We start from the raw sequence: 24,497 nt of genomic DNA, 5'->3' as shown, positions 1-24,497 counted from the left end.
ATCAATAAATTACATGAAATAATTATACCGACTTGGGTTGTCAGTCTAGATTTGAAGAGGAAATCATGCGACGATGTCGTATTGGTCACACAAGATATACTCATGAATATCTATTGAAAGGTCAGGATCATCCGTTCGGCATTCCTTGTAATGAAAGAATCCAATGAAAAGAATATTCCATCACAAGGGATAACTATTTTAAAACACGAAATATGAAAGATCTATTTAGTAAAATCAGTTGTCATTTAATTATTGATTACTAAACAGAATTAGATTTGTTGATTGATTTGTAAATAAATAATCATTTTTCTATTGGTAGTTTAGATTAGTAACTAAGATCATTAGTGGCTGTACCCTCAAAGGGGGTTGAAGTATTGTAAAATTATTGTCCTCCTGAGAGGGTACGTAAGTCCTAATATTGACCAAGTCAATTTAAACTTACTAGGCTTTTTAAACGTAGTATTTCTGTTGTTAGCGTCTCTTAAATCGCTAGCAGCTGAAGGGATGATGTAAATACAGCTAGGGTCCATGTAGGTAGCAAAGGTACTGTAGGTCCCCATGGTCCGTAGTGCGGTGATCTACCTTCAGTTGTTGGCGACCTATAGCCTGTTTCTATATTGTATGGTCTTGTATAGTTAAAGTAGTTTAGATTTCATTAATAGTTTTAATATACATCTGTGATACACTAGTTGGTATAACTGTCCTTTGTCGGCAAGTATTTTAAATTAATTACCTTGTTTTCATCCCTACATAGCTGCAATACTGCCGATGCGGTGTAAAATTCTCACTCACTCACTCACTCACTCACTCACTCACTCACTCACTCACTCAGGAATAATACACAACACACCATGTTGAGTGGTTCCATTTCTCGGCAGTGGAACACTGGCGGTAGTACCAGGAGTTATGTCCCGTGCATCAAACTACTATTAGTTCGGACGCACGTTCCTTCGCATTCTTATTCGTTATCAGACACAGGTAGTAAGTTTAGTTTACGCCGCACTCAGCAATATTCCAGCCATATAGCGGCGGTCTGTAAATAATAGAGTCTGGACCAGACAACCCAGTGATAAACAGCATGAGCATCGATCTGCGCAACTGGGAACCAATGGCATGTGTCAACCAAGCCAGCGAGCCTGACCACCCGATCCCGTTAACTCCGAAACGTTGTGTTCTCATATAAAGAAGTTGATATCCATAAAAATCTTCATTCTTAAAAATCAATACATTTTTAAATAAATATGGTTGATGGACAGTTAACTTCACAGACCGCAACTTAAAACTCGTATGCTATCATAAAATCACATTACTATAGACAACAAAAGAATATATGCGGGATACAGATCACAAGTAACTGGAGGCTGATCAGAATACGGAAGATCATAGGAAAGTTTGCTACCTACATGTACCCTAGCTGGATTTGCATCATACCCTCAGGTGTTGTCGATTGTGAGCAAATTAGCTACATATTAAATGAACATAAATTCTGCGATTAAAACTCTGGCAACGATAACCATTCACTGAACGGCATGGTCTTAGCGCCTCACGAGGACAATTGTTTCATACTACTTCAACCGTCAATGCGGGTACAGCCACTAACAATCGTAGCGTTTTATTAAACAGTTTTTATTACAACTAAGAGATTAAGTTCAAATACAGTACGTGGTCACAAGTATTTAACCAGTTACTTTAAAATGCTAAAAACTAAATGAAGACTTACACAAACATAATCCCACAAGAATGCATCTGTAAAATGTCGTTCCCAATCATGCAGTCAAGCAATCTATGCTGAACTCCGATTTTATAACCAACGGTATAACGAGGGAAATACGATATCTAGCAAAGTGGAATTCGCCATGTAAAAGACATATCAAATCACACATTGCATACAATGATTTGTTTAAGTCGCGTGACTGTAAGCCCGCGGTTGGTCGGAGCGTCTACTTCCTGCTTGTCGGAGGTTATTGTAACCTGGTATCCATTAATGGAGTTAATCTCCATATCACAATACATATAACTGCCTATGACGAATTCAAGTGATGAGTACAGAGTGGTCGACGAGATCTTTATGTAACAAAGGACCAATACAACTGAAATACAAGCAAAGCTCCATTCCATACTGGTAAGTACACCCGTGTATAAAAGTGTATACTACACACTAACCAAATTAGTAACTTCGCTAATGTTGTGGAGAGGTGTGAGGAGGTAATTCATTTTGGTGCTTGTTGTGCCATAAACATAGGAAAGCCATACTGACTCTTTGAACATAGTTTTGGCGACTGAGTGAAAAAAGGTGGGTGATGAAGCGTGAACAATGTAGTCACATGCATCACGTCACGGGACACCCTTGTGAACGCGCAAGGAATGAAAGCACATAACTAGGATTTAATTATAGGTAAACGCATTACAGCTGCTAGTTTGATTAAACTGCGGTCTTGCCGCTCACAAATTAGCTGTCTGAACGTGGAAGGGTTATACACTCAGTTCCAGCAGTTGCATGAATCCTGGGTTGTTGTCACGAGATCTGTCTCTGCAACGTCCTACTAGTAGTCCAGGCTGAAAATGATCTGCAACACATTCTTGTCGTAAAAGACGACTCAGTGCAGTGTAAACCTAACTTACTCAATGATACCTGCAGACATCAAAAGACTCTCTCTCTCTCTCTCTCTCTCTGATGAAAATCACATGTGTATGGTAATAGGTAACTAAGGAAAATGATTTACAAGATACAGGATATGTTGAGAGTTTGAGAAACTTCAAAACGTGATATATCTTTTATGATCTTCTACAGTAAGACTGAACGCATGCTCCAACCAAATAACTTCTTTTTGAGAAAATCCTCGAAAAGACATTAAGATTTAAAAAAAATAATATAATGCAAGTTCACTGTGGTGTGGAACGAAAGAAATATGTTTATTTAACTGAAATCTTTTGATTAGACTATGGATTCAGAATATGAAATTAACAATGTTTCAAATTATATATTTGCGCCTACAACATTTGCATAAAAAGAAACAAATGTTCAATATTATTCAGCATTTCAACAACTTCAAAACCATGTATCTTTCAGATTTAAATTTACAGACTAAATTACAATTCTAAATTACATAAAAAATAATCAAACCTTTCAGCTATTTTTCATATGTGTAATTTTATGTTTGTTGGTTAATGCCACCCTCGGCAATGTTTTAGCTACATGGCTTTGATTTAATATATATTTATAGCTACAAGCACTTAAAATTCAGACAATTTAACAAAGAATCATACATTTTGTTCAAATGGTTAATATATGAATTATGCAAAATAGGAGACAAACCTGGTTTAGTTGAATTAAAGGTAAATTCTTTTTCATTTCACAAAAGACATGGAATATGTCAGGCTTTAGTGAAATGATAATAGCATTTCTATTATCTATCATTTCCATTATCTATTTCGTACATGTATGAATGGAGGCAAAACAGCGGTGGAAATTGTACGAAAGGGTTCACGAAAGGGCAAACGTGTCCTGCTCAGCGGGCAGCAGGTTGTCTGATTCCACAAGGCAGTACTTGTGTCATAGGTTGCAATCTTAATACAAATACGTAAACAAAGTTTAGGTTCAATTTGCTAATATTACAATTGAAATATTCTGTTGCTGTTTTCTATATATGTTTTTATACGTAAGTAAGTTTTCCAGAAGTTCTGTGTCAATCTTTCACCCTTATTAAGAGGACCAGAATGCAGTATATTTCGATTCAGGTATAAATTATTTTAGGTTGATTTCTTGCTTACTATAATAGAAAATATTTGTCGCAGGATTCCGGGTTATTGTTTGGTTGATCAAGAAACATAAGGTTAGATAGTATTGGAACTGTTCTCGGAGAGACTGTGTGCCAAGCAGTCGGTAAAAGTGGAATAAGTTTGAAAGATCGTAAAGACATCCAACGTTCAGGCGTTTAACAGTTTGCGATAGTTAGCCAAAAAGTTAGCTTCATCTTGACAGATGAAACGACCCAACACAACTAAAGATGAGGCTTTAGTCAGGTCTGGTATCAGATGCCTAAATCTCATACATGAAGGTCGCCATATATGTTAAACTTCTTGAACTCATTTAATCTAACGCCAGTCTTCACAGCGGATCATTGTAAAACCGAAATCGACAGTGTTAAAGACTGTAGTCTTAATGGTAGTCTCACTATATTACATTTAATCTTTTTCAGATGCAACTGTGACTGTGCAGGATACACGATGTGTTCTTTCAATAAATGCTTCGAGGCTGTGTCTGGCTTTTTCCAGAGGACTTTCAGAAACATCGGAGTTTTCATTGGCACCTACCCAGTAGTCCTGATAATTATGTCACTCGCCCTAACCATTGGTCTCAGCTGTGGTATGATAACACTGTCCAGCGAGTCTGACACAGAAACACTGTACACGCCCATTAACAGCCGAGCATCACAAGACAGAGTTCAGTACCAGGCCACCTTTCCCGATGCCACGGGAAGCAACTACCGCGGATATGCACTGTCAGATCTATCCATGTTTGGCCGACTTCTTGTGAGCAGTGCTACAGGTGGGAACATACTATCCAATGCATCGTTAGAAGAAATACGGAGCCACGTCAGAATAATAAAACAGGTCAATATTACATATAATGGCGTGGTGGTCAAATATGACGATATTTGTGCTCGACAAAATGGGAGTTGTTTTGCATCAGGAGAGTTCCTCACGACAGATGCTGTATATCAAGTCTATCTATCTGACGGAATCACCTACCCAAACTGGAATAACATAGACCTTTCAGCAATTCTTGGTCAGGTTGACTCCACAGGAGGAAAACTGGTGTCTGCTAAGTACCTGAGCATTACGTTTAATTTACGAATGGATTCAGTTGATAACAAGGCAAAAGCAAGAGCATGGGAAGAGGAGTTCCTGAAGAGAACAGCCACTTTAGGCACAACATCTACCAGGATAAACTATGCCGCCTCACATTCGTTGGACACAGAGCTGAACAAAAACACAAATGGAGACATCGTGTTCTTCTCCATAACCTTTACATTGATGATCACGTATGCCACTGTCGTTGTCGGCGGTGATGTGGTGTCATCGAGGACGTGGGCATCATGGGCTGGCGTGATGGCGGCTGGATTTGGCATCATCTCATCGTTTGGACTTGTCAGTTTTTGTGGTGTGAAGTTTGTCAATATCGTCGGCGTAACGCCATTTCTTATCATAGGTACGTATCTTATTATGCGTTACCGGCTACACATGACCTTTATGGTTACATATACTGGCGATATATTCATGACTTTTGGTCTCCCTTTAAATGATCCTAAACAGATCATCCAATACATCTTATTTGATACAGGTATCGGTGTGGACGACATGTTCTTGTTGATGTCGAGCTGGGCAGAAACCTATGATCTCGCACACCAGAGTGTAGCCACCAGGATGGGGAAGACATTTGCCTCAGCGGGTATCGGTATCACCATCACATCCCTCACGGATCTCCTGGCCTTCGTTATTGGCGTGTCTTCTGTGTTTCTCAGTGTCAGGAATTTCTGTCTCTATACAGGTTAGTTATTTCAAGAGATGTCAGTGTGTGAGAAAGAATTATCACATATTACTTTCAGCAATATTTCAGTAATATCAATCACGTAGTTTTGATTATGTTTCTTGTCGCTTCGCATTCAAAACGATACGTTACCTTTTTATCTTGTTTTGGACCATAACCAAGCAATCCCCCAAACAGCTCGTGTTTCGTACTCCGAGATATGTGTATGCATCTGATATGTATCATTTGCATTTGTAATGTATTGTTCGTGTCATATACATGTCTTTTCGTTCACAGGTGTGGCCGTCATCTTCTGCTACCTGTACCAGTGCTTCTTCTTCTCCCCTTGCCTTGCCATCCATGGCCGTCGTGTTGACAGTAACAGACACTGCATGACCTGCCTCAAAACCAAATCCAGGGAGGAACTCAGTAAAGATGGCGCCTCCACCTGTAAAATTTTCTGCTGTGGAGGATCACCGCCATCAATGAGGGGACAGGACGAACGACTCTTTGAGACCCTGCCACGGAAGTACTTGCCACGAATGTTGCTGAGTGTGTGGGGCAAGATTGTTGTTATTCTCATATATTGTGTATACCTTGGTGTGTCCATATGGGGAACTCTGAACTTCAAACAAGGTTTGATTCTGAAGAATCTAGTCTCCAAAGATTCATACTATCATTCCTATAGCGAGACATATGATACATACTTCTCCAGCTCTTTTCCTATCCCATTTATATTTGGTCCAACCACAAATTACACAGATAAGAATACAATAAATAACATCGACTCTCTGTTCGATAGTGCAAAAGCAGACACTGGGGTAGACGAGACTTCGCTCATTTGTTGGTATGATTCTTACAGAGCAACACCATTTTATGATAACAGCAGCAATGCCGCTTTTGTATCAGGGCTGAAAGCATTTCTTAGAACGACCGCTGTATTTGATAATGATGTTGTGTTTGACTCATCCGATACTGCTATCAAAGCTTCCCGATGTTATTTTCTATCAACAAATATTAAAGAATCCAATGCCCAGGCTGATGTGATGGTTCGAATGAGGGCTTTGACAGACAACTCACCTCTCTCTGTCTACACCTTCTACCCATCCTATATCTTCTATGAGCAGTATGTTGCTATCCTACCCAGTACATTACAAACTGTGGGCGTGGCACTCGCCGTTATGACTGTCGTGACCTGCATCTTCCTTCCTCATCCTCTCCTGGTTTTCCTTGTGGTCATTAACATTGTCTCTATCCTCGTTGGCATCTTCGGGTTCCTTCATGTCTGGGAACTGAGTCTCAGTTCAGTCACAATGATCCACCTCATCATGTCTGTCGGCTTCTCGGTAGACTTCAGTGTGCATGTGTGTTCTGCCTATATGATTGGGGAAGGAAGGAACAGGAGAGAGAAAGTCGAATCTGCCATTGCCCACGCAGCTGGTCCCATATTAAATGGTGGAATGTCATCCTTTCTGGGCATACTTGTCCTAGTGTTCTCAAGGTCCTACATCTTCAATTCGTTCTTCAAGATCATGTTTACAGTCATCCTGTTTGGTATGTTGCATGCTGTGTTTCTTCTCCCATCGATACTCTCGATTCTTGGACCAGTAACTAAATCTGTCGTAACACCAACATGTTCACGTTCTAACAGCCGTCCACCGTCACCTCCCATTGACTATTGGTGAGTCCTGTTAAGAACATAAGATTTCTGCAGCATAAGCTGAAAACGCACACTGAAACGATACTCGTAATGACAATCAGACAAGAGTCTGGGTCATAATTTATTCTATAATCTACAATACTTGTATCTGACAAAGAGATATTGTATATGTAACAACAGAAGCAATTTCTACATTGAAAGAGATATACTGGTGATCCGAGAGAGAGAGAGTTTGCTTTGTCAAATCACCAGTATGAAAAGAAAACGATGTGAAACAAAAATTTTCACACTTTTTATTTGAATACTTTTTGTACAATGTATACTACACCCCCCCACCCCCATATATATATTGAAACAGGCTTGAAATTCTGATATCTTACCATTTACTTATTATTAATATAAATATCTTCCTAGATTTGTAAATGTATCCAATTACCATATTAAACAAACAGTTCTAAGAGATTCAGAGATGATATAACCTAATCCAGGTGATTTGTTGAATTTAGGATTGCAAATATAAGTTATGATTTCTTTCCGTTATCGGGGTGTAAAGTATGTCAGTTGTATAGTATCGCATCTGTCAACGTTGTTATTTAAGACACTGTTAGTATCACATGAAACGAATAAATCTTAAAATCAAAATACCACTCACTGATTTTATATTGTATCTTTGAAATACTTTTCCATTTAATTGTTTTAGTATAGGTAAAATTGTTCATGCTATTTTCATCATATAGTTGCTTCGTTTTGAAATACTCATTTCGGTTTTGTTTCTTTTTTTTGTTTGCATATTTAGTCGCCATAATTGCAGCCAGAAGGACTTCAGATTGTGACCTTGTTTCTCGACACAGTTTCAAAACTTTTGGATAGCAACGGAGATGGTTTTGAACCAATTATGTTCTGGGTCCTCTTTCACAAACAAACGTGTGTGTTGAGTGACAAAATATCCTCTTCTAATGAACAACAAAGTACCCACGAAAAAAACTGACACGCGAAATATACTCCTTACAAACAATTAAGCAACATGTACATTCAGTGTCATATCCTTATCTGTCTCGACAACAATCTTTGCCGACATGTTACTGAAAGGTAAATATTGAAAGAATACATAACCTTTAGTGACTGTCAACATTCCACTGGTACAACAAGCGGGTACTGACTTCTGACTGATTTATGGATGATAAAGCCCGTCCATCGATGATGACGCCTGGGAAAGAGTCGTTAATGCTGTTGTTTAGACCAACAACATCACACATTTGGACTGGCCTGCAAGGTCACTTGACCTTAATCCAATTTAACATGCTTGGATCATTACAGGAAGTCGTGTTTACGGTCTCCATGTACAACCCTAGATTCTAGCGACCTTGTGAACACTCCGCAATAACAACTTTAAGGGATCATTCGGTCACTGCATTTCAGCTTCTGTAGTCATACCGGGTACTGAACACTACTTCACTGTCCAAAACTAACTTGAACCTTAATGTTAACATTTTGCTCCATCAATTCAGCACATTTCGCACGACTGTTTCACGGGTACATGCTTTTAGTCTTTTGATGATTTTGAATTCATCATTGCTCAATACCTTTTCAATTCATTTTGTTAATCGTGTGTACACCTTTCTATTACATCATTCCATGGTTTGCAATTTCTAGTAATAAAAATGTAATGAGACTAAAACATTTTTGAGGAGTATACAGTGTGTACTTTTTCTAGACAAGTCAAAGGAAGTATGTTTTAGTAAAATGAAATCAAAGTTAAGGTACAATTATGGATTACCAAATATGGATCATTCGCCAAATATGTGAACTGAAGTATATTTTCCCGTGGATGTAATGTGGATACTTATAAATCATTGTATATGTAAACCTTCCATAATGTAGAATGTGTATTTTCATTTAACATACCGGAATTGACAGAATGTTTTGTGCTAAGATGTTCCTGGAACCACCATGTCTGACCACCTTCTCTGAAACGTTGAACAACGCACGTGTCAGTATACCGTTCACCTCGCTGTCTATGCACAAATGCCCTGCTATCTGAGCTGTCCACATGAAATCTCACTGACTCGTCAGTGAACAATACAACAATCCAGTCTTGTCTCCTGTTCATGTTGCCTGCACCAGGTAAGACGTGCTTGTCAGTGACGTTGGAGCACATCTGGACGTATTTCAGGCCGCCGGGGCGTAATGTTGTGCTCCGTCATTCGGTTCTATACAATCCTGGAACTGATGTGCACCAGGAATGGTCAAACTGGCAGTCTGGAAACTATTCCTTAGATGGGTCAGCCAAATGTGGTTGTCTTGCTGGCTTAACATCACGAGTGGACGGACGGCAAGAAGCAAATCTCTTGTGTCCCTATTATGTTGAAAACTTCACCATAGAGATCTTGCTTCAATGGACAGCAGAATGTCTGACCGCTGCATTTTGGGTCATTCCAGTCGCCAGCATACCTACGTGAAGTAAGCACAGGCAGTGTACATGTAGGTTTAAATTAACAAGTTTTCCCACAACATTGTAAGGTTATTGAATACACAACCTTTCTTGAAAATCAAGAATTTAGAGTGTAAAATTCAGGTGTAAAAAACATGCAAAAATGAAGATGTCCATTGTATACAAAGTGCAAAGTACCATCAAAGTAACCCGTGTGAATCTGAGTTAGAACTGATCTTCAGTAACCCATGCTTACGGTATGTCATCGTTTCCCATTTGCGTAGATCGATCACTTGTTTGTCTGGCCCAGACTCGATGATATCGCTGTAATATTGCTGATTCTAAAATCACACACTCATGCAAAGTTCATTGTTATACGTGTACTAAGGATTATTTTAAAAAAGAATTATGCACAGTTACTACTTTTCCGTTAGTATATCTTTTGACTCTCTTTCATGCCGTCAAGCTCTTAATAAAATGTCCTGTACACATTCATTTATATCTGAAATTATTAAAATTAATGCACTTGCTACTTGTCAGTACGACATTGTCTTTTTTGAAATACCGAGCCATGCTGGACAAGTAGAAGTCCAGCAAATCTCTAGAGTTAATCGCAGTGTTATTTTGTAACATTTCACTTTCTCTGACTTGTTAAAGTAACTATATACAGTTTTAAATCTGATAGTTTTTAACCTGTTAGGATACATGTATGTTTTCTAAAAAAAAATTATTTGTGGCATTAAGTAATTTCTTCCATCTCCTGTCTTCATTGTACATTCACACTTCGAGTTAGATAACTCGAGTGGTCTAGTAACTTTCACGCATAGCTTATTAGCTAGCTTAACTGGCTAGGGAAATCTGGAACCTCTTTCGAACCCTGTCTGTATCAATGTGAGATCCATAAGCTATGACCAAATACCACTTTGTAGAAGTTTGCCATTGTCTTTTCTCTGTTCACATTATCTGATTTTTTTAATTCTTGGAAAGGCTTCTTTCAAAATCACGCGGCAATAGGCTGCTAATTTTGGATTCTGAAAATTATTGTGAAAGTTGCGAAGTTTTCGTGGATTTAACAATACAGACGATGTAAAATAAGTTTTTTTTTGTACTTGCAGAGACTTAAACATTTTGCTGTGATATTTTCTTTCACAAGCAATAAATACATTTTTTCCCTTCTCAGTGCTCTTTTCTAATATTGTAGCTGCTTGGTAAAAGGAAAATGCCGGTGTTATAATCTTCAGTTCAGATTGTAACCAGTCCTGTACAGTCGATACCGCAAAAGATTTTATCGGCACATTTTTTATCTCTGAAAATTTTAGTCAGTGGTACATATTGAACAAATATTATTGTTGTGTATTACTGAACACCTTAAATATTAAAGAAAACCGTGACATGAATAAGTACTGATAATAATTGTACGTTTATTTCTGTGGGTGTCATTTTGAATTAAGTGACATTTCTGTTCTATATCAAATATAAATGCATTTTACACAGAAGCCTCTCCTTAATTAATGTATCAACTTGTAACTCTATGTCTACACTTTCCACGAATTCGTCAATAAGACTGATCAAAATCTGATCCATTTATGGCTGTACATTTGAAATTGAACAAACATTTAGAAATCTACAAAATTCGCCGTGTTCTCTTAGAAACCAGTAAGTAAACACAGCGAAACAATAATCTGTGATAGATCAGCGAGTCTCCATTATCAGTGTCTCTCTTACGAAACTCTTAATAATTCTTTTCATGAGGGTTGAATATTGTAAAATTATTGTCCTCCTGAGAGGGTACGTACGTCCCCACACTTATGAAGTAAATTTAAACGTACCAGGATGTTTAAACGTGGTATTTTTGTTATTATAATTTTGGCTATTGTTTTACAATACCAGCTAGTGTCCATGAAGGTAGCAAGGGTACTGTAAGTCCCCGTTGTTCTTCGTATGGTGATCTACCCGCAGTTGTTGTATATTGTCTTGTCCCTTATAGTTAAAATGTTTTAGATTTAATTACTAGTTTTACATGTTCATCTGTGATATTCTAGTTATTTTACTGTCCTTCGTTGACAGGATTGTATAATCGTTCTTTTATTACTGTTAATCTATACGTTGTTTTAGTCACGATATGGCTGAAATAGTACCAGAGCGACTTTAAATTTAACTCACTCACTCACTCTTTTCACTGATTTGACACATATTAGTGACCCTTCTGAAGTAAACTACTGGAAATAAACTTACAGTAAGCACTGGGGTGATCAATTATTGCACGTTACTGTATGAAATATATATAGATGCCATTTCACGAAATTGGGAATGGCGATAACTGTTACAGTTAGTCTGGAACTCACGTCCTGTGTTTCTGGAACTCACGTCCTGTGTTAACTGTCCCTTCATAAACAAGATATACTAGTATTCCTCATTACTCCTCTTTAATCAAGTAATTGTTCTGACGTTTAAATATCCTTCAAGATATGGGTGTTGTTTATATATTCACTTACGTCGAGCATATCCATGGAAAAATAAGTAAACAAGTTTTGGACTCACTGTATAAGCGTATAAGCGGATAACCGAAAGTGAAGCCCCAAACTCTCGGTGAAGTATCGCGTATGGAACCTGTTTGCATTGGGATCACGCAAATCTCGCGAGTGTTGGCATTCCCGTCTTTCTCGCTTTTTATGTTTTGATGTTGCTGTGGGAGACCAATTCAAACAAATTGTAAACACGTCAGCAGGTGAAATGACTCTCTTGGCGTTCGTCCAATAATTGCATAAAGGATGTTCAATGTTACCTGAAAATCTAGGCCAAGGAATTCTTGTTCGTATACAAGCAGTCAGCGGAACAGAATTACAAAGGCGTTCCACGAAATGTCTTTTTCTAGGAAGGTACAGAACATGAAAGAACTCAGACGGAGACACGAGATTAATGTTCGTTGATCCGTAAAGATCTCGGTCAGATTAATTCTTCGGCAACCAGGAAGTAACTAATGGCATCGGGTGGTTAGGCTGGCTCATGTAATTGACCTATTTTGGCAGTTAGGTGATTTGACTGCATTATATTATACACTGGTCCACCAGCGCGTGCAGCATCCACGTTACTGACGTAATGAGTTTATAGGTAACATATGACAAGACAAGACAAAATAGTTTATTTTTGTGTCACGTGAATATACATATTAATCAAAATGGCAGTGATAAAAGAACATAGAATACTAGTATACAAACGCCAGACCACTATGTTTTTATTACATGATCTTTCTCGAGCGTTATGAGATTTATCAGCCCGAAAACCAAATATGTATGGTTATATCCGGGGGAACATTATAGTCTTGTAAATGAGTTTGTAGCTGTGCCTACCCATAATAACACCACGTGACGTTTCAGTTTTTTCCTGAATCGAGATAACAACCAGTGGAAGGCAGCTGAAGCGCATTCGCTTCTAAATCAAGTACATTGTCTGTCTAAATGTGTTTAAGTTGGGCAGTTTTTAACATGTCATCAATCGCTTAAAGACTATAATATAACGGCCGTTAATTATGCTTGATTACTTTGACTGTGATTAATTTCTCCAAAGTATGCACGGGTCTGTTGTTGACGATCGAACAGGACGGACTAACTGAGAAATATCGCTATTAACTGTATCGCTAGTTTACATGTATGCATTCAAAGCATGGTGAGACTTTCATAAGTATAGAAATTGGTATTTGATATACATGTCATAACGTGCTTAAACAACAAGCCTCTGTTTCTTTTGAGATGCACAAAAACCCCATGTACCTATTTTACGGTGTCGCACTTTTTCAAAGAACATGAAAGTGGTTTTCTCTTATGAAAACGAGTGAGTTAATATTTAGCGTTCCATCGGCAATATTGCTGCCATATCGTGACGAGAGCAACATAATTTATATCAATATTAAAATCAATAATTTGAGAACGTAAAAACCTGTCACCGAAGGGTAGTAAAACACCAGATTAATACAGATATGAACATAAATGAGTATAAAACAGTGTAATAACAGAATAGAAGACAATACAAAAACTGAAGGTAGATCACCATACCACGGACCATGGGGACTTAAAGTAAGTACATTAGCTTCCTGCATAGGCTCCAAGGCGCTGGATATACACTACCCCTTCAGATGTTAGCAATTTAGACACATCTAGCCAGAACTTAAAGGTCACATGCAACGTAAAACACAGTTTCTGATACCTTTCGGTATGCACTTACCGAAACAAATAATCAAAAATGCCAATTCAACCATAAAGTTGAAAAAAAAAACCGCGATGAAAAAAGCCCACGACATCGGAGTTCAAACGATTCAGCGCTGGGGGAAAAAGTGGTTTCAGCGGCATGCTGCGCTACGCTCATAACGCATGCGCAGGGAGTAGGTTCGCGGAGCTTGAAACAGTATGCCTGCCCAGAATATGGGGTTGTGAACAGTAGTCGTATCTTGGTCGTGTACATAAACAAGGTAATAATCTACTCGTTAGACAAAAATATGTTGATTGTGGTAAGCAGACTATATCACAGAGAAAACTGAATGTTTGGTTTATTGACACCCATATGTCTGCTTGCCTGTCTGCTGATGACAATATGCAATGCACGACTTCAATTACTGACCATTTGCAATTTAAAATTAACACCTATCGGGCTTACAAGCCACCAACAAAGAGCCGGCTAAGCGAAAGAACCAGTGGCCAATGACAAGACGTCGTTACCCACGTGTGCACCCCCACCGGCCCTGACTGGGTTCGGTATCGCGGCTGCTTCGTTTCAAGGGAGGTAAACCCAAGTACAAAATACTGCACTTTTGATTTCAGATTATACGTTTACAATTTTGTGTATTTGTTTTTACACAATTAGCAATGAATTTTATATATCATGAATATGAATAAGTGATAACTGTTCGATTAAAAATTTGAACCTGTCTACTGTTTAGCGACACATCAGCAACCATGTAGGTCTCCTTGACATATGGGTTCTATAGTGTACTGAGTGAAAGGAAAATAGGTACCCGCTATCTTAAAAACTGTCCTCTTTATTGCTGAAATGGCTCACAGTTACATAATATCTGCTTAGATGGAATTTCTCAATTATCCTGGCCAGTTTGAATGAGATATTTAAGGTCCAATAAATGAATATTTTCCAGAAATATGATTCTCTCTAAACAGACATAACAGGCTTACGCCGCAGTTGTATTCCGATCATTGACGTACGCACGAGTGAACACATCCGGGTATACGCTAATGAAAAGATCCGTGTTATTATCAACAAGAGTTGGCTTATAATTCAAATAACGAACAGAAATGGGCGAGTGAGCGAGCTGGGTTGTACGCCGACTTTAGCAATATTCCTGCAACATCAACAAATTATTTTCTGTGATTAGTTCAGCAAGATGAAACCAACAGTCTACTACGAACTTTAATAATATAAAGAAACAGAAACATGACAAAGAAACCCCTCATGTGCCATAGTCTAAATACATTCTCAGAATCGTTTTCAATCTGGTTAAGGTGAATCGAGGATGATCTCATTCCACTAATTCTTATTTACATACAGGCATAGATTAAAACATCACTTATATTCTGTTGGCGAGGTATTATATATATTCAGTTATAAGGAAATATCCCTCTTTTCAGAATATTTTTATCATGTTTATTTCTACAATTTACATGATACATGTTTAATACATTCAGGTAAGCATAAAGGAGGATGTAAGTAGTTTAAGGGTGCACAGCGTATAGTTAATTACAAAATATTTGCTTGATACACTTTTAACTAACTTTCACAAATCCCAGTCACGAAGTAGATAAACAGCTTTGAGTATGTTTAGCATACTCTATCTTTCCAATTGCAATGATTATAGCTAAATGCACTTATAGTATGTTCTCTGGGGTAGTGCACATAAACAGATTATGAAACGATGACCAGAAGGTGAAGAACTCGCTGTTGCTGCACGTAGAATATGCATTAAATTTTGTAATTTCATAGTATTTTGGCATCTCACTTACTACATGGTTAAAATATGGAACTTGTTTTGGTTTGTGTATATATTACCTGTTTCACTACATGACATATTGCATTTCAAGAGTTATTATTTTTTCCTTTAAACCCGAGTAGAATATTTTCTGGTGTAAAATCAGTCTTAAGGCAGCTGGCCAGGTACTCCCAAATCTTTTTAACATGACAACAGTCATAAAACAGATGGATAATTGTTTCTAGTTCTTTCGAACAAAATGTCCACAGTGGTGTGTCCTTTAGTCTAATTCTATTTCAGAAAACGTTTGTTAGTATAATATCATATTGTGTCCTTATATGTAGTCATTTCAAAGTACTACATTTTGTACATCGACTTGGCATCGTGTATATGTTTCGTAACATTGTGTTATCATATTATGTTTCAAAGACCCTGACCCACTTTTATGTGCATATGCTTTATTATAGTTAGGATCTAATAAATATAAAACGTTTTGGTGTCTTTAACCTTCAAATTTAGTTTGGTTATATTGAAAGGTAGCATTCGAGAAAATGGTAGTGTTGTGGGAAGGATAATGTGTCTTTTCTTTAAACAGGCAGTTATGGAGGATTTGAACCTATAATATCTTAAGATACTTGTTCCAAGATTACACGATGATACTTAGAAAGTGGTCAAATGCAACGTATGTGAACAAAGTGAAATCCCAAATATGACATGTTACTTGTTCTAACTTGATATATCTTTTGTAGCTCTTCATAAGTGTAGACCTCTCCTGTAGTGGGGTTCATTAGATTATAGATAAAGTGTATTCCTGCACTGTACCATTTTTTTTATAAAAAGTGTCACGTTGCCTACATTACACATGTTATTAAACCAAGCACTTTGACTTGATATATCCCTTGAATCTTGTATTGCTTTTGTAAATGTGATCCCCAGAGATGGCATCTAGCCAAAAGGGATTTCTTTTGTAAGGTTTATGTGTTTTTCCATACATTCTGGGTCTGATAACCAAAGTCTCTTGTGGGTAAGCGTACAATTTTCAGCTAGTGCTTTCCATGTGCAGGTACTAGAATATAATCTCTTTGTCCATGATATTTTACATGCATAAATAATGTTCTTAATAAGTGGAACACTGATTCCTCCGTACTCAAGTGGCATGGTGAATATATCTCTTCTATTTTTATCAGGTTTATTTTTCCATACAAATCTGGAACATGCTTGTTGAAATTTATTTATTGTTTCATCTGGTGATGGAATTGAAGAAAATAAATGATTTAATTTTGCTAGTAATGGGGGTAAGTGTTCTTGTTGACCATAACTTCATTTCATTCTCTAGCTTTTTAAATTTATTTTCATAATTCATTTTCACCATTTCATCAAGGTTTACATCATATATGATACCCCGTTGCTTAAAGCTGCTTTGGGTCCAATGTAAGTTCCAGTCTTTACAGAGTTTATATCTACATCTTTTCTTAGAACCTATCCAGATCAATCTTGTTTTGTCTGCATTAATTTTTAATCCAGAAAACCTTGCAAAGAAAGATAAGTGTTCAGCAAGGCATATAGACTAATCTCTGTGCCATCTAAAGCTGGGGAAGTATCATCGGCAAATTGCGCAAGAACATATTCAATACGTCCTTTTTTAATACCTTTTTATGGTTTTAGTGTTTCTAATAAATATAGCCAAAATTTCTGCACATAACATAAAAATATATGATGATACAGGATCTCTTTGTCGACAGCCCCTAGCTATAGGAAAAAATATGTTTCTTTTCAGAATACGTCAAGTCTAGATTTGATTAGCTCTGAAAAAGAAGAAAGTCTCAAAGCTCCATGTTTTTAATATGTTCTTTTCAGAGACTACTTGGTTGTCTTATACTTGTTCTTTTGAGATTCGATAGAAAATCATAGAATGAAAATTATGTATGTGTTTAACTGAATGTGATCTTGAGGAATGAGGTTTACACACGTATACCTTGTGTTATAACATCACATAGATTGTATCTCATGGTATTCTGCACGAAGACTCGTTCCGTTCCAGCAGATTGTGAAGAACTATAACTTTACAGTGCTGTGAGTGAGTTTTACTCAATATTCCAGCTATATGGCGGCGGTCTGTAAGTAATCGAGTCTGGACCAGACAATCCAGTGATCAACATCATGAGCATCTTTCTACATTACTGGGATACGATTACACGTCAGTGAAGTTAGATACCGTTAGTCGCCTCTTATGTCAGGCATAGCTTACGGAAGACCAATTCTAACCATTGTCTTCACGGGTAATTTCCACTGCAAACAGAAAATATGGCGTATAACGCTTTTTGTCCTTGCCCTGAAGGGCATCCGGCGGGCGCTTCGTGAACAGTGAATAAGCCGCAACGTATACACATTTGATGATGTGACTATATGTTGTGTCAGGTAGCTTCGTGACATTAGAGTCAGTTGTCTTCATACAAAGTAAAACATCCATTTTTATGAGTGGAATGTGCAAACAAACACAATACGTAATGGCATGCCATGAAGTTGTCATGTATAAGAGAAGCAACCATCAAGACCTATGCTTTGAAATGTCTAAATCGTATGGTACTTAAAAAGCAGCTTGCTGTCAGTACGTACGACAACTGCTGAAGAAGATGAGGAAAACTTGCGTGTTGAACATTCTGTCCCTTATAAGGACGGAACCTTTGCAATGAAAAAGTTCGCTTTCCTTACTCCATAACTGGAATCTATATCCACACCTTTGCAATCAAAATAGTTCCATTCCGTACTATGTGGTCACTGAGGATGCTAATTCTGCTAGGACAGCCTAGTGGTAAAAGCGTTCGCTCGTCACGCTGAAGACCCGGATTCGATTCCTCACATGGGTACAATATGTGAAGCCTATTTTATGGTGTCCCTCGCAGAAATATTGCTCGAATATTGCTAAAAGCGGCGTAAACCTAAACTTACTCGTTATGATATGTAGGATATAGGCAAACACAAACTGTAACTGGTAAGTGAAAAAATATTGAAATGTTGGAGTTGAAATCATAAAATCTATTTTGAGAAATATTACAGAAATACTAGAACTAGCATATTTATTTCGCAATATATTTATTCACTGTTGTTGAACTGTTGTGATATTTATGTATAGTTGGGTATTTAGAGCTACATAGAACTGAAAGGAATACAAACAACATCTTCGCCTCCTTGCTGTGATATTTTCTCGGTTTGTCTTTGGCAGTTTTGGCCACTTTTCTTATCTATACAAAAGCAGCCATAAATTTACTAAGAATGCATTACAAAGGTTACTCATTATCAGCGATAGTTTATTAACATAGAGAGACGTTGTTTGAAACGCGTTTCTTGAATAGGTGTATTTTTATCTATCTCTGACAACCATCCAGGCGTGATCATTGTACACTGCACTTGTTGTGAAGCTCATCTAGCGGATGATCCTTTAACTCGAGCACAGTGTATAGGCCGCAACATATAAATATTTGGTTATATGACTATATGTTGTGTCAGGTAGCTTCGTGACATTAGAGTCAGTAGTCTTCATACAAAGTAAAGCATCCATTTTTATGAGTGGATGGTGTAAACAAAGCGTCTATAAACACAATCCGACATGCCATGAACCTATCATGAACATTAGATTAGGACAAACTTTATGTATGAACAACTTTTTTATTCAGGTGGTGCGACGTTTCGATACAAATTCATGTGTTGTTGCTTATGTGACTCTCCAACGTCTAAATCTAACGTGCATACGTCTTACTCTACTCCTTGCGTGAGGTACTGCACAATATAATCTGGCGCCAATACGCGGAGATAATCTTAAGATCTTACTTATGAATTCATCTGTTATGGTCAGTGCAGTGTGTACCACGACGTCTACATAAAACAAGAACTCCGAGACAGTCCACCCTTTTACAAGAGTTTTACCTGACAATAAGGACATTTAGCACTGATTCGCTAAATGGGATTATGGGAGGCATTTACATTTCGGCACAAAACTTTAATGTATAGAACCTGCCTTACAGTACCCATGCAGCGTAGCAAGGCAGGAGGCTGTGGATTATTTCTGCAATTCGCAACAGTATCACATTTAGCAGTATTTCGCGAAATGAGTAGGCAACATTTAAGGGTCATTTAACCACACGGGTGGGATTAAGGGTAGACAATACATTACAACAGGTACCAGACAATACACACTGCCAAGGCCTGGGTGTCGCGTGTGAATATGACGATGTTCAAATCACGTTATCTCCACAATAAATTTGTGACTACATCCGTCGTGCTCAACGTCCATGATGGGCCATGTAACAGAATTGGCTTCAGTTACCGATGGCAGATGTAACAGGCATTGCCGGAATGGGGAACGCCACCCACAGTGTTGTGTTCGTGAGGATGACCGATTTGAACGTGGCAGTATAATGTTTGTCGAGCATTTTGTGCCAACGTTCGATCTCAAATGATCGTCTTTGCGCAAATTTTGACCCAGTCCTTATGCATTTCATGCAGCCATCACGACAACGCAACACCCTCAGTTCTCACGCAGGTACAGATGTCATGGACTTGCTTTCGCGTTCCCCAGTCCAACCCTATTTTCGGGTGTTTGACCCGTGAAGGTTCCAGGGTAGAATAGGAGTTTAGCAACCCATGCTTGCCATACAAGGCTACTATGCTTGTCGTAAGAAGCGACTAACGGGATCGGCGGTCAGGCTCGCTGACTTGGTTGATACATGTCATCGGTTCCCTATTGCGCAGATCGAAGATCATGTTGTTGATCACTGGGTTGTCTGATCAAGACTCGATTATTTACAGATCGCCGCCATATAGCTGGAATACTAAGTGTGGCGTAAAACTAAACTCACTCACTCATTAGGGTGCTTTTTTTGTTTTGTATACGTGCAATCCATATATTTGTAGCCAGAGCCAGGGTTAAAAGCAGTGGAAATCAGTAGTAACCAAATTGATCATAGCCATCATGGCAGATTCATCTAACTTTATTACATTTAATCTTTTTCAGATGCAACTGTGAATGAGAAGGTTCTGTTGTGCTCTTTCAATAAATGCTTCGAGGCTGTGTCTGACTTTTTCCAGAGGATTTTCAGAAAGATCGGAGTTTTCATTGGCACCTACGCAGTAGTCCTGATAATTATGTCACTCGCCCTAACCATTGGTCTCAGCTGTGGTATGATAACACTGACCAGCGAGTCTGACACAGAAACGCTGTACACGCCCATTAACAGCCGAGCATCACAAGACAGAGTTCAGTACCAGGCCACCTTTCCCGATGCCACGGGAAGCAACTACCGCGGATATGCACTGTCAGATCTATCCATGTTTGGCCGACAGGTGGGAACATACTGTCCAGTGCATCGTTAGAAGGAATACGGAAGCACGTCAGAATAATAAAACAGGTCAATATTACATATAATGGCGTGATGGTCAAATATGAAGATATTTGTGCTCGACAAAATGGAAGTTGTTTTGCATCAGGAGAGTTCTTAACGACAGCTGCTGTATATCAAGTCTATCTATCTGACGGAATCACCTACCCAGATTGGAATAACATAGACCTATCAGCAATTCTTGGCCAGGTTGACTCCACAGGAGGAAAACTGGTGTCTGCTAAGTACCTGAGCATTACGTTTAATTTACGAATGGATTCAGTTGATAACAAGGCAAAAGCAAGAGCATGGGAAGAGGAGTTCCTGAAGAGAGCAGCCACTTTAGACACATCTACCAGGATAAATTATGCCGCCTCACATACATTGGACACAGAACTGAACAAAAGCACGAACGGAGACATCGTGTTCTTCTCTATAACCTTTACGTTGATGATCACGTATGCCACTGTCGTTGTCGGCGGTGATGTGGTATCATCGAGGACGTGGGCATCCTGGACTTGTCAGTGTTTGTGGAGTGAAATTTGTAAATATCGTCGGCGTAACGCCATTTCTTATCATAGGTACGTTAGCTTTGTTTATAGCTACAGGCTACAAATCTTAGCCATGTAGTCAGATGTAGTATATATAGCTCACCTGAACAAACTTGCTGTCTTCCGGTATGTAATTCATTTCATCCTCTTGTTGTTAAAGGTATCGGTGTGGACGACATGTTCTTGTTGATGTCGAGCTGGGCAGAAACTTACCCTCTCAAAGACGAGAGTGTACCAGCCAGAATGGGGGTGACGTTTGCCTCAGCGGGTATCGGTATCACCATCACATCCCTCACGGATCTCCTGGCCTTCGTTATCGGCGTGTCATCTGTGTTTCTCAGTGTCAGGAATTTCTGCCTCTATACAGGTTTGTGGTTATAGTCGTATCTTTCTAAAACATTCTTAATACTGATTTGATCTGATTTGGTTTGATCTACATTGTTAACGCAGTCTCACCAAAAGCCGATCTTCTCGTCGGTCATGTCTATATAGTCCTTGTCTGTCCCCCTTATTTGTAAAATGGTGTTGATATCAGATATAGATTCTTTGTTTCGAAATTTATAAGATGGCGTTCTAACGTTACGTTCTGGCCTGCTGTCCTGATGGGTAGTTCAAATGATAATATTATTACAATACATGCCTGTGTTGAGAGCTGAATGCCAGTTGTGTGACCCTCTTGCCAAACCATACAATAATGGTCAAAGTTGGTACTTGCTATCCTGCCTGACTTCTTGGAGTCAATATTCTATATCTGAGTGTCCTGTCCATGTTTAGTAGTGACATGGAATAAGGTCCTAAACGTTACGTTTAAGCATTGCACCTCACCAATCGGTATATTTTGTGTTCCTCCCATAGCTGTCATTGTGCTTATAATCATTGTGCCTATATTCTACTTCTTCACAGGTGTGGCCGTCATCTTCTGCTATCTGTACCAGTGCTTCTTCTTCTCCCCTTGCCTTGCCATCCATGGCCGTCGTGTTGACAGTAACAGACACTGCATGACCTGCCTGAAAACCAAATCCAGAGAGGAATTCAGGAACGATGGCGCCTCCACCTGTAAAGTGTTCTGCTGTGGGGGGTCACCACCAACAAAGAGGGGAGAGGACGAACGACTCTTTGAGACCCTGCCAAGAAAGTACCTGCCACGAATGTTGCTGAATATGTGGGGCAAGATTGTTGTTATTCTCATATATTGTGTATACCTTGGTGTGTCCATATGGGGAACAGTAAACTTCAAACAAGGTTTGATTCTGAAGAATCTTGTCTCCAAAGAGTCATACTATCATTCCTATAGTGAGACATATGATGCATATTTCTCCAGCTCTTTTCCTATCCCGTTCATATTTGGTCCAAACACGAATTACACAGATCAGAATACAGTAGCTCATATCGAGTCTCTGATCGATAGTGCAAAAGCAGACACTGGTGTAGACGAGAATTCACTCATTTGTTGGTACGATTCCTACAAAGCAACAGCTGCTTATGATAACAGCAGCAATATCGCTTTTGTATCAGGGCTGAAAGCATTTCTTACAACGACCGCTGTATTTGATATTGATGTTGTGTTTGACTCATCCGATACTGATGTTAAACCGTCCCGAACATTCCTTTCGACAGTGAAAGAAAATGATGCTGCATTCGACCATACTAACGTTTCCATCAATGCAACAAGGTGTTATCTATTTTCAACCGATATCAAAGATTCCAATGTTCAAGCTGATGTGATGGTTCGAATGAGGGCTTTGGCAGACAACTCACCTCTCTCTGTCTACACTTTCCATCCTGCTTACATCCTCTTTGAGCAGTATGTTGCTATCCTACCCAGTAGATTACAAACTGTGGGCGTGGCACTCGCCGTTATGACTGTCGTGACCTGCGTCTTCCTTCCTCATCCTCTCCTGGTTTTCCTTGTGGTCATTAACATTGTCTCTGTCCTCGTTGGCATCTTCGGGTTCCTTCATGTCTGGGAACTGAGTCTCAGTTCAGTGACAATGATCCACCTCATCATGTCTGTCGGCTTCTCGGTAGACTTCAGTGTGCATGTGTGTTCTGCCTATATGATTGGGGAAGGAAGAAACAGGAGAGAGAAAGTCGAATCTGCCATTGCCCACGCAGCTGGTGCCATATTAAATGGTGGAATGTCATCCTTTCTGGGCATACTTGTCCTGGTGTTCTCAAGGTCCTACATCTTCAACTCGTTCTTCAAAATCATGTTTACAGTCATCCTGTTTGGTATGTTGCATGCTGTGTTTCTTCTCCCATTGATACTCTCGATTCTTGGACCGGCAAATAAATCTGCTGCATTACCCCACAGTAGACCAGCTGATCATAAGTCTTCTATCAAATCTACCTATGTAAAATGAGGAACGTCGCATTTGTTGATTTGAAACATGCCAGATGTATTGGAAATGGGCTGGACAAGGAAAATTTTTTTGGGCTTTCACTGTATGTGTAGGGGATAATTCGAATGAGTTTGACGAAATTGAAGAATACCGGTGGTTACATGTAAATAGCCGCAAGTTTAGTTATATCGGAGACGCGTAGGTACTGACCAGAACTCGTGATACATGCTTAGTTGACTTAGAATCTCCATTTGCAAGAGGTTAATGGACATTCATCGTTAACAGGTATTGTTCTGAGGATTTGTGTTGACCTCAACATTCTGTAGTGATGGACAGAACTCGTACTTCCCACGTATACAGTCATCCCGATCGGTATGCTGCATGCCATGTTTCTTTTCCCTTTGAAGCTTTCTTTTCTTGGGCCGTCCCTCGTGACCTCGTATTGACTACCCTCTGTGTGATATCCCTTTAAGAATATGAGACTCCAGCAGCATAAGCACGGTGCCTCCATTGATACCTGCTTCATGAATCGGTACTGTCAATGGTGATAATTACTAGATTGTCTTGTCCAGACAAGGAAATCCGTAAATCCGTAAGTTTTGCATGTTCAAAAAGCCATATTTTATGTCTAATGATA

At 38.8% G+C, this 24,497-nt stretch overlaps 1 pseudogene; it reads left to right on the top strand.

The window, feature by feature from the left end:
• The first annotated feature begins 1,937 nt into the window (after positions 1-1,937).
• On the top strand, positions 1,938-24,089 carry LOC137287993 (uncharacterized; annotated as a pseudogene).
• Positions 24,090-24,497: the final 408 nt, after the last annotated feature.

The sequence above is a fragment of the Haliotis asinina genome, chromosome 6 (assembly GCF_037392515.1).
Source record: "Haliotis asinina isolate JCU_RB_2024 chromosome 6, JCU_Hal_asi_v2, whole genome shotgun sequence".
Classification (NCBI taxonomy): domain Eukaryota; kingdom Metazoa; phylum Mollusca; class Gastropoda; order Lepetellida; family Haliotidae; genus Haliotis; species Haliotis asinina.
This window is presented reverse-complemented; position numbering and strand designations above follow the sequence as displayed.